Source organism: Notechis scutatus, chromosome 6, assembly GCF_049901735.1.
Source record: "Notechis scutatus isolate UNSWTSFEM ecotype Mainland chromosome 6, rNotScu1.2, whole genome shotgun sequence".
Classification (NCBI taxonomy): Eukaryota; Metazoa; Chordata; class Lepidosauria; order Squamata; family Elapidae; genus Notechis; species Notechis scutatus.
Window position 1 is genome coordinate 74,532,998 of NC_142014.1, and position 10,582 is coordinate 74,543,579.

Below are 10,582 nucleotides of genomic sequence, written 5' to 3' on the forward strand. Positions count from 1 at the left end.
CTGCGACTGGAGATTTTATAGTATCCTACCCCTGCCATGCCCATCAAGCCACGCACACAGAACCGGTAGTAAAAAAAAATTGAATCCCACCACTGCGAACTACTCAAAATTTCCAGTACCGGTTCTCCAGAATTGGTCAGAACCTGCTGAATACCACCTCTGGTGGTGGCTTTCTACCTGCCTTGATGACCTAATTTTCACCCACCCACCCTTCATCATAGTCTCTTTAAGAATCTTTAAGAATTCTCTTTAAGAATCCCATATTGCAGATAAAACCAAAATATCTACCTGGATGTCAACTATACCTTGGGTTACCAGGTCTCTGAACATGCAAAGGAGGACATGGACAATTGGAAAGAAGGACAAATAGTGGAGAAAGAAAGACGCACCGTTTGACTCTCTTGATAACATAGGAGTCATGGGACCCGCAGACTCCACGGATGATCGATTTGAAGGGTCTGGATTGAAGCCAATTGCTGGAATCAGGAAATAAGTAACGTTAATTTGGACTGCCAAGCCTTGAGGCAGTTTATAAGGTCACAACAAATGAAAGTTGGACGGACTACTGTTGTGAAAACAGTCCAAGAAGAAGAAGAAACAAAACAAAACGCTCAAAAAGCTGGACAATGTTTGATTTTAAGGATATGCCCGCTAAAGGAAGGACAAAAAGAAAGGCATATGATTTTGTTCAGTGTTTTGTCATCGTCACTACACTGGCGTTTCTCAGCCTCAGAAATCTCAAAGGTGCTTTTTCGAAAGGCAAGTGGATTGTTTTTTTTACTTGAGGAAGGAGGGGGAGAGATCCAGTTTTCTCCCTCCCTAAAGAAAGTCCCGTTGCCTTTTGAAAAAGCATCCTTTGAGACAAAGGATGACCTGGATGACTGTGAATTTCTGCAGGCATTCAACTTTAGCAACTTCATGATGTGTGGACTTGAAGAAACCCCAAATCCCACTCCTGTCTGGACCCAGCCACCCCACCCTTCCCCGGAGTCCCCACACAGCCCATTTTGGATGCAAGTAAGTGTAGGGTGTGCGCAGAGGCTCGGGGAGGGCAAAAAATGGGACTCCTGGAAGTTTGGGAAGGCTGGAAATGGACCCATTTCTGGATTCCAGAAAGCCTCCGGAGCCCAGGGAGGCCATTTTCGCCTTCCCGGAGGCTGAAGGAAGACCTCCGGAGCCTGGGGAGGTCAAAAACACCCCCCTCACTGTGGTGGAGGTCAACTAGACCACGCCCCCACGCCCACGCCAACCCAGCAACCGGGCAGAGAACCCTTTGCTAAAATTTTCGAAGCCCACCCCTGAGAATATCCTGTCCTATTGCATTACTGTCTAGTTTGGAAGCATTACTGCTCCGGATAGGAAGGCGATGCAGAGAATGGTGAGGACAGCAGGGAAGGTTATTGGTAGTTCACCTCCTTCTATCCAGGACGTGGCACGTAAGCGATGCTTGAGCAGGGTTCGCAGCATTGCCTGGAACACATCCTCTTCACAACTGCTACCTTCTGGGAGGGGGCTTTGTGGTATCCGAAGCAGAACATCCAGATTCAGTCACAGTTGTGGTCCCTTATCGCATCAACCGAGTGAATTCTCAAGCTTCCACTTTCCGCCATGTATTCAAAAGGGAATGATTAATATTTATGTTTTCATGTGTTAGGGCAGGGGTGTCAAACTCGATTTCATTAAGGGCCACATCAGGGTTGTTTTTGACCTCGGAGGTCAAACCAGGGTAGTCGTGGCCAGTGTGACCGTGGCCAGCTCAACATCACTCGCGTCGGGAGGCACCTGTGGTGGCCAAGTGCTGAAGTCAGGACTTCCCTCAGACCCTCCCTCACTCTTATTATAATCTTCCTTTCCTTTCCATCTCCCTTTCCTTTCCTTTCCTTTCCTTTCCTTTCCTTTCCTTTCCTTTCCTTTCCTCTCCTCCTCTCCTCTCCTCTCCTCTCCATTTTCCTTTCTTTCCTTTCCTTTCCTTTCCTTTCCTTTCCTTTCCTTTCCCTTTCCTCTCCTCTCCATTTTCCTTTCCTTCTTTCCTTTCCTTTCCTTTCCTTTCCTTTCCTTCCTTTCCTTTCCTTTCCTTTCCTTTCCTTCCTCTCCTTCCATTTCCTTTCCTTTCCTTTCCTTTCCTTTCCTTTCCTTTCCTTTCCTTTCCTTCCTTTCCTCTCCTCTCCATTTTCCTTTCCTTTCCTCTTCTCTCCTCTCCATTTTCCTTTCCTTTCCTTTCCTTTCCTTTCCTCTCCTCTCCCCTCTTCCCTCCCCATCTCCTCTCCTTTTTCCTTTCCTCTCTTCTTTCCTTTCCTCTCCTCCTTTCCCTTCTCCCTCTCCTCTCTTTTCTTCTTTTCCCTTTCCTCTTCATTCCCCTTTCTTCTTCTTTTCCCTTTCCTTCCTCGCTCTCTTCCCACCTTCCCATCTTTTTCTTTGTTTTTTTCCCTCTTTTCCTTTCTCCTTTCATGTCCCTTCCTGGATACTGAAATGCCAAAGGGGAAACTTTGCTCCTTTTGTTTTATTTTTAGTTTGTTTTGCTAGCCCTTTGCAAAAACAGAGCTCAGAGAGGGCTCCCCCCTCCATTTTTGCTGGCAGAGGGGTGCAGGAGGCTATCGCAGCCGAAAATAGACCCTGGGAGGACTGTGTGCAGCCCTGCCAAGCTCCGTTTTCACCGGCAGAGGCCCCACGGGCTGGTCCTTTGCTTCTTTCCAGGGTGATCCCACAGGCCAGATTTAAGCATCCCATGGGCCGGATCTGGCCCGCAGGCCTTGAATTGGACACCCCTGTGTTAGGGTGTAGGTATATACATATATACATACTTGTTTTCTTAATTTTTCGCGGGTACTTACATGTATGGTATTCAGCTTTGTTCGGGTATTTTCCCACCTCATTATAGTTGTGCTTTTAAAGTTGTAGCAACGTTTCGGCAGAATCTCACCTGCCAGAAGCCTGATGATGGCAGATGAAATTCTGCCGAAACGTTGCTACAACTTTAAAAGCACAACTATAATGACGTGGGAAAATACCCAAACAAAGCTGAATACCATATATATATATATACATATGTATGTATATAGCATGTCTATAGGTGTGTTATGTATGTGTACAATTTTGAGAGCAGGCAACATAATTTCATTTTTAATGTGTGCCAGTGTACCCACAGGGGGGAAAAAAATGACAATAAAGGTTATCTTACCCAAGTCTAAGGCTCCTCTTGTTTTCTGCATTCTGCCTCCTAACAAAAGGAGTAAAGATACACAGCCGTTCCTGATAGGGATGATGTTAAACAGTCGGGACAGAAACGCCAAGCACCATTTGTTCCTTATCACATCTTTTCTGCAGAATGAAGAAGATCTGTATACCCCAGTTCTCCAAAAATGGCATTTAGCGCCTACTTTCAGCCAGAGAACAATCCATGCTTAGAACAGTCCATCTTAGCAAACATTATTGCCCAGCGAGTTTGCAAAAGAGGCTCCTTTGAGGGACACGTTAGACAATGGTGTGGTTCAGGGTTTCTCAGCTGCAGTAATTTTAAGATGTACGGATTTCAACTCCCAGAATTCCCCAGGCGGCCGTTGGAATTTGCAAAGCAGATCTTGCAAGCCAACGGTGATTATAAGAGCCCTGGTGGCCGCGTAGTGGTCAGAATGTAGAATTGCGGGCGGATTTGGCCGAATGCCAGCAGTTCGATTCTCACCAGGCTCAAGGTTGACTCAAGACTTCCCTCATTCCGAGGGGGTTAAAATGGGGAGCCAGATTGTTGGGGGCCATAGGCTGACTCTGTGAACTGCTTAGAGAGGGCTGTGAAGCACTGTGGAGCGGTATATAAGTCTACGTGCTATTGCTGTTATTCAGTAAGTAAATTAAATGATGGATTAATTTAATGGGGACATGGTGGCTCAGTGGCTAAGATGCTGAGCTTGTCAATCAGAAAGGTCGGCAGTTCGGCAGTTCGAATCCCTAGCACCACATAACGGAGTGAGCTCCCGTTACTTGTCCCAGCTTCTGCCAACCTAGCAGTTCGAAAGCATGTAAAAATGCAAGTAGAAAAATAGGGACCACCTTTGGTGGGAAGGTAACAGTGTTCCCTGCACCTTCGGCGTTTAGTCATGCCGGCCACATGACCATAGAGACGTCTTCGGACAGCGCTGGCTCTTCGGCTTTGTAACCAAGATGAGCACTGCCCCCTAGAGCCGGAAACGATTAGCAGGAGAGGAACCTTTACCTTAATTTAATTGCTGGTTTAATCAAGTTACCCCGTTGCAAATTTCAGGATCCCTTTAGTCCCTTTATATTCATACTACAGGCAGTCCTTGAGTTACAACCATTTTCAGTGCTAACTTACGGCAACACTGAGAAAGTGACTTATAAGCTACAATTGGTCCTTCTGCTTATGATTGTTGAAGCATTCCCCACAGTCATGTGATCAAAATTCAGGTGCTTGGCATCTGGCATGTATATACCCTGTTTCTCCAACAATACAGCCTCCCCCAATAGGAAGTCCCAGCATGTTTTATAGGCATGAAATGAAATTAAGCCCCTCCCCCCAAATTAAGGCCTATATTAAAACATGCGAAATGGGGGGGGATGGTGGGGGGGCTTGCCGTTAGGAAGTACTTTTGTTGCACACCCGGATATGGTGCTGCCTGCGTTGACCCCGATACGAAGTGCCCCACCAACGCCGAGGTCAACATCCAAGCCGTCGCTGCCCGCCCGAAGATGCAAAGGGGGGGAATTAAGTCACCCCCGAAAAGACGGCCTAGCCATTTTTTCGGGGCTCAAAAAAAAGATAGGACCCGGCCTTATTATATGAGAAACACGGTAGAAGGCTTGCAGCCTGCCAGGTGCATGGGATCTCAACCTGTGATCTTCCCAGCAGCTTCCGACGAGTCAAGGCAGGAAGCCAGATTCACTTAATGACCATGTGATTCACTTAACAACTGCAGTAATTCACTTAATAGCAGTGGTAGTGTTTGTGTGTGTATGTGAGAGAGAGAGAGGGAGGGAGAGAGAGAGAGAGGGAGAGGGAGAGAGAAAGAGAGAGAGAGAGAGAGAGAGAGGGAGGGAGAGAGAGAGAGAGAGAGAGGGAGGGAGGGAGAGGAGATAGAGAGAGAGAGAGAGGAGGGAGAAGGAGAGAGCCCCTGGGCTGCCCGTTAGTCCTCAGATGGAGAGTCAACAGCCCCCAGGTGGTTGATGAGGAAGAAGAGGAACGGCTGGGTCCAGTGCCTGATGCACAGAAAGCAGAGGAGAGGAGAGCAGCGGGAATCTACAGGCCGGTCCTTGGAACTAAAGAGCCACTACTGCTAACGAAGCCCCACCCTAGCACTGGGGATAAAAGGCAGGGGGCCGAGATGAACAGATGTGGCAGAGAACTATTCATCTCCCTGCTGGACAGACTTGTTAACCTGCAGTGAGAGAGAAACGTTTTGCCGAGGCGGCTGGCGCTCCTAATCAAGGAATTTTTGAGTTCCCTTCAGAGGGTTTGCCATGTTCGGGGAACAAGTGGCATAGAGAGAGAATAGAATGGAAGCTTATGAAGATATCCCAAAGCTTTTAATTTTCATAATCCCAACTAGACCCATGGCATTTCCACCAGATCAATAGCCCTCTAGATCAGGGGTGTCCAACCTTGGCAACTTTAAGACTTGTGGACTTCAACTCCCAGAATTCCTCAGCCAGCAAAGCTGGCTGAGAATTCTGGGAGTTGAAGTCCACAAGTCTTAAAGTTGCCAAGGTTGGACACCCCTGATCTAGATTTTATTGCATTTCAGCCCCCATTATCTCTGTTGTTCTAGCTATGCTTGGCACTGATTTGGAATTGGAATTCCACAATACTTGGAGGCCACGGGAATTGCCTTTTGTTCCTGAGTTCGTGGCACAGTTTCTGCAATTCAAACTGAGATGCAAAAGCAAAGGGAGCCACGATGGCTCAGTGATTTAAGAGGCTCAGCTTTGTCAGATGGAGAGCTGAGAGCCCAGGTTCGAGACCCCAGTGTTGTGGGACGGGGTGAGCTTCCCTTTCCTTGCTCCAGCTCCTGTCCACCTAGCAGTTCAAAAGCATATAAATGTGAGTAAATAATAGGCAGCACTTCAGTGGGAAGATAACAGCTTTTGTTGAAAGTTAAAACCCACCCCTCTCCCAGGAAAATGAAATATTTTAGGATGTACAGTACTAAAAAGGCAGAATATTTCCCTTTAAAAAAATAGAAACTCAGAAGCGGAAAGTCACCTCGGAAGCAGAAGCTCAGCCTCCCACCCTTGTTAATGGATGGGCCATTAAGGCCTGAGCCAGAGTATTCTACATAACAAAGCCCTCTACCCATCTCACCACATGGCCTGGGAAGATTGCATCAGCCAGCACTTAAGATGAAGCCATGTGGTCCAGACAAAGTCTACAAAGTTAGCTAAGACCCTCCCACCCCTGGGAATCTTGACAGCCAATGGGGATACATTTCTTTTGCAGGAACAACAAACACTAAGGTGGGGCCCAACAGAGGGTATAACAACTAAGGGTCTCTCAGCATCTTGCCCCTTTTTTTTCCTCCACCCAACATCCTGAAGCATGTGATCATCCTTTTCCCTTTGGAGCTCCAAGCCATGTGGTCCTGCCCACCATTAAACCATCTTTCCAAACAGCGTCCATGTTTCCAGTGTCTTTTTCCCCACTTGTAACTGAACCCAGAAGGATATTTCTTTCAACATAGCCATGCTGGCCAATCTCATTGTACACATGTCGTACTCTGACAATAAAGGTAATGATAACATAACCATAGAAATTGTCTTCGGACAACGCCGGCTCCCTTGGCCAATAAATAGAGATGAGCACCAAGCCCTAGATTTGGACATGACTGGACAGGAAAAGCTTTACCTTTTAATGAAAAAAGCATCCCATGTCAAGCCCATGATTCTGTTAAAAAGAAAATGCTTGGTTTTTTTCTTTTTTAAACTGCTCGGTTTGAAAAGTTTTATTTCATTTTTACAATCCAGGGAACAGCCCAGTTCCAAGATTTTTTTTGCTAAGTGCAAACAGTGATTAGACACACCTTTGTTTTCTAAAGATTGGATGCTTTAAGCATTTAACATATTGGAGTTCTCGGGAACTGTGGTATACATTGATTGGGGACATTAGATACTATTATTCCCTTTGTAAATACAATCGCTTTGGGTGAATTGCAATATTGCGAGTTACATATGGTGTGTGTATGTGTGTGTGTATATATATATATATACCGTATATGCCGGCGTACAAGACGACCCGGCGTATAAGACGACCCCCCAACATTTCCACTCAAAATATAGTTTGTTATATACTCGCCCCCTCTTCCGCACGCCTTCCACTTTTGCACTTTTTTTTTTTTGAGGCATTTTTGTGCACCGTGGAAAGCGAATCCCATGAAGCCGAAAGGAGCAGCCAGCCTTCTCCCAGCTCCCAAGGAAGCGAGGCTCGCACCGCCCGGGCTCCGCTGAGGTATCCGGCTGGGGCTGTCAGGAGTTGTTACCGCTGGCGCGGCTCTGTGCTCCAGTCCCGCGTTGCCTCGGGAAGGGAAAGGCAAAAAGGAAGAGCGCGGCGGCGCTTTGCAATGGCAGCAGCGGCTCCTGGTTTTGCCTTTCCCTTCCCGAGGCAACGCGGGACTGGATCGCGCGAGCCGCGCCAGCGGTAACAACTCCTGACAGCCCCAGCCGGATACCTCAGCGGAGCTCGGGCGGTGCGAGCCTCGCTTCCTTGGGAGCTGGGAGAAGGCTGGCTGCTCCTTTCGGCTTCACGGGATTCGTTTCCACGGTGCGCAAAGTGCCTCAGCCGCTGGCAGCCGCAGTGCTTCCCAATTACTATTTGCCGGCGTATAAGGCGACCCGGCATATAAGACGACCCCCAATTGGAGGCATGTTTTCAGGGCAAAAAAGTCGTCTTATACGCCGGCAAATACGGTATGTATATATATATATATATATATAGATAGATAGATAGATAGATAGATATATATATATATATATATATATATATATATATATATATATATATACACACACACACACACACACACACACACACACACACACACGTGGGATTCCCCCCTCCCCCATATAAATAAAAGATTAGCATGTTTTTGAAAACCATGTCGTACAATCACCCTTAGATACTGTCATTCACACAGTGGCAGTCAGTACCCTATGTATTTTTGTACAGCCGCGTGGGACTGGCAAGTGAACAATTCATGTGATCACTAACTGAAATTGGGTTTGCTCACTTTCTGGATTTGTGCCACACCTGGATCGCCAGCCAACTAGGTATCTGGGACACACCAAAGCACAAACTAAACAGCCTCACCCCAATACTGCAGTAGAACCTTAATCACCCATTCCTTTCTCCTTTCTTGCATCGATGGGAGAATTGTGAAAAATGTACAAAAAGGGCAGTTTGTAGGAAAAGAAGTTTCAGATATCTATGTTGTAAAGTCTGAAATGTGAAGCATGAAAAAAAAAGTTTTGTGAACTGTGTTTTTATAAAGGTAAAGGCCGTGCTTATCTCAGTTTGTTAACCATGGGAGCCAGCACTGTCTGAAGATGTTTCTGTGGTCATGTGGCCAGCATGACTATATATCAAAGGTGCACGGAACACTGTTCCCTTCCCACTGAAGTAGTACCTATTTATCTACTTGCATTTGCATGCTTTCGAACTGCTAGGTGAGAAGAAGCTGGAGCAAGGAACGGGAACTTACCCCATTGCATGGTACTTGGGTCTTGAACCCGGTCTGGCAGTTTTCTATCTGACAAGCTCAGCCTCTTTAACCACTGAGCCATCAGGCCCCTTATATTTTTTATAAGGTAAAGGTTCCCCTTGCACATACATGCTAGTCATTTCCAGCGTTAGGGGGCGGTGATCCTCTCCGTTACAAAGCTGAAGAGCCAGCGCTGTCTGAAGACGTCTCCGTGGTCATGTGGCCGGCACGACTAAACACCGAAGGTGCATGGAACGCTGTTACCTTCCCACCAAAGTGGTCCCTATTTTTCTACTTGCATTTTTACATGCTTTCGAACTGCTAGGTTGGCAGAAGCTGGGACAAATAACAGGAGCTCACTCCATTATGTGGTGCTAAGGGTTCGAACCACTGAACTGACCTTTCTGATCGACAAGCTCAGCGCCTTAGTTACTGAGCCATCGTGTCCCCATATACTATAAAAATATATTTTTATAGTGAAGCCTAAAATTCTTATATTTTTCTATTATATTTTAATATTTTTTTACTCCTTAGAGTAAAAACACAAAAGGACTAAGAAAAAGATCCTATCCTCATTTATTTATCTGAGTACAGAGGAAATAAATTCCAGCTTGATTTAGAGCAGAGGCTGGGAATGAATTTTCCCAAGGGGTGACATGAGGCTGGGCCTGTTGGGGCGGGACGTTACCCTCCACCAGCCACCAACTCCTTCCATTTAGCAACCACAACCAGAAGTGCCTTGATTGCAGTATCTAACAAAATGAAATTCAATGTAGAGAAAAGTAAGGTCCTACACTTGGGCGAGAAAAACCAAAAGGACACATATAGACTGGGTGAAACCAGACTCAATAGCAGTAACTGTGAGAGGGATCTTGGAGTCTTAGTGGACAACCAGCTAAATATGAGCCAGCAATGTGCAGCAGCAGCCAAAAAAGCCAATGCGATCCTAAGTTGTATTAACAGAGGGATACAATCAAGATCAAGTGAGATACTAATACCACTCTATAAAGCCTTAGTAAGATCACACCGAGAGTACTGCATCCAGTTTTGGTCACCACACTATAAAAAAGATGTTGAGACTCTAGAAAAAGTACAGAGAAGAGCAACCAGGATGATTAGAGGACTGGAGGCTAAAACATACAATGAACGGTTGCAAGTACTTGGCATGGCTAGTCTAGTGAAGAGAAGGACCAGAGGAGACATGATAGCAGTTTTCCAATATTTGAGGGGCTGCCACAGAGAGGAAGGGGTCAAGCTATTTTCTAAAGCACCTGTAGGCCAGACAAGGAAACTGAACAAGGAGAGATTTAACTTGGAAATAAGGAGAAACTTTCTGACAGTGAGAACAATCAACCAACTTGCCCTCGGAAGTTGTGGGAGTGCCATCACTTGAGACCTTCAATAAGAGATTGGACTGCCACTTGTCAGAAATGGTGTAGGGCGGGGGTTGGACTAGATGACCTATAAGGCCCCTTCCAACTCTGATTATCTGTTATCTGCAGTCATTGGATGAAGCAGTGACATTTTACTTAATGGCCATTTTGCTCCATCACTGAGATTCTGGTTCCAATTGTGGTCATAAGCTGAGGACTATCCGTAAGCAAAAACTGTCGAGTGGAACTCCAGGATGCGTCTCACAGAACCCTGGGGTTCCAGGTAACATAGTTTGAATACTTTGGCGTCTTGAGTAATGCACTGAAAATTAACTGAATTAAGTTTAACAGGGATAATCTTGACCATGTTGGACTTCCTGAGGATGCCTCCAAGTTAGTGAAGTGCCATTTTGGGATAAATAAATGATGAATTGTGTTTAGAGATGTTGAAAACCGGACAGTGAAAATGAATTCTTTTGCTTTATTTTGCTCCTGGCTGATTCGTGGGTC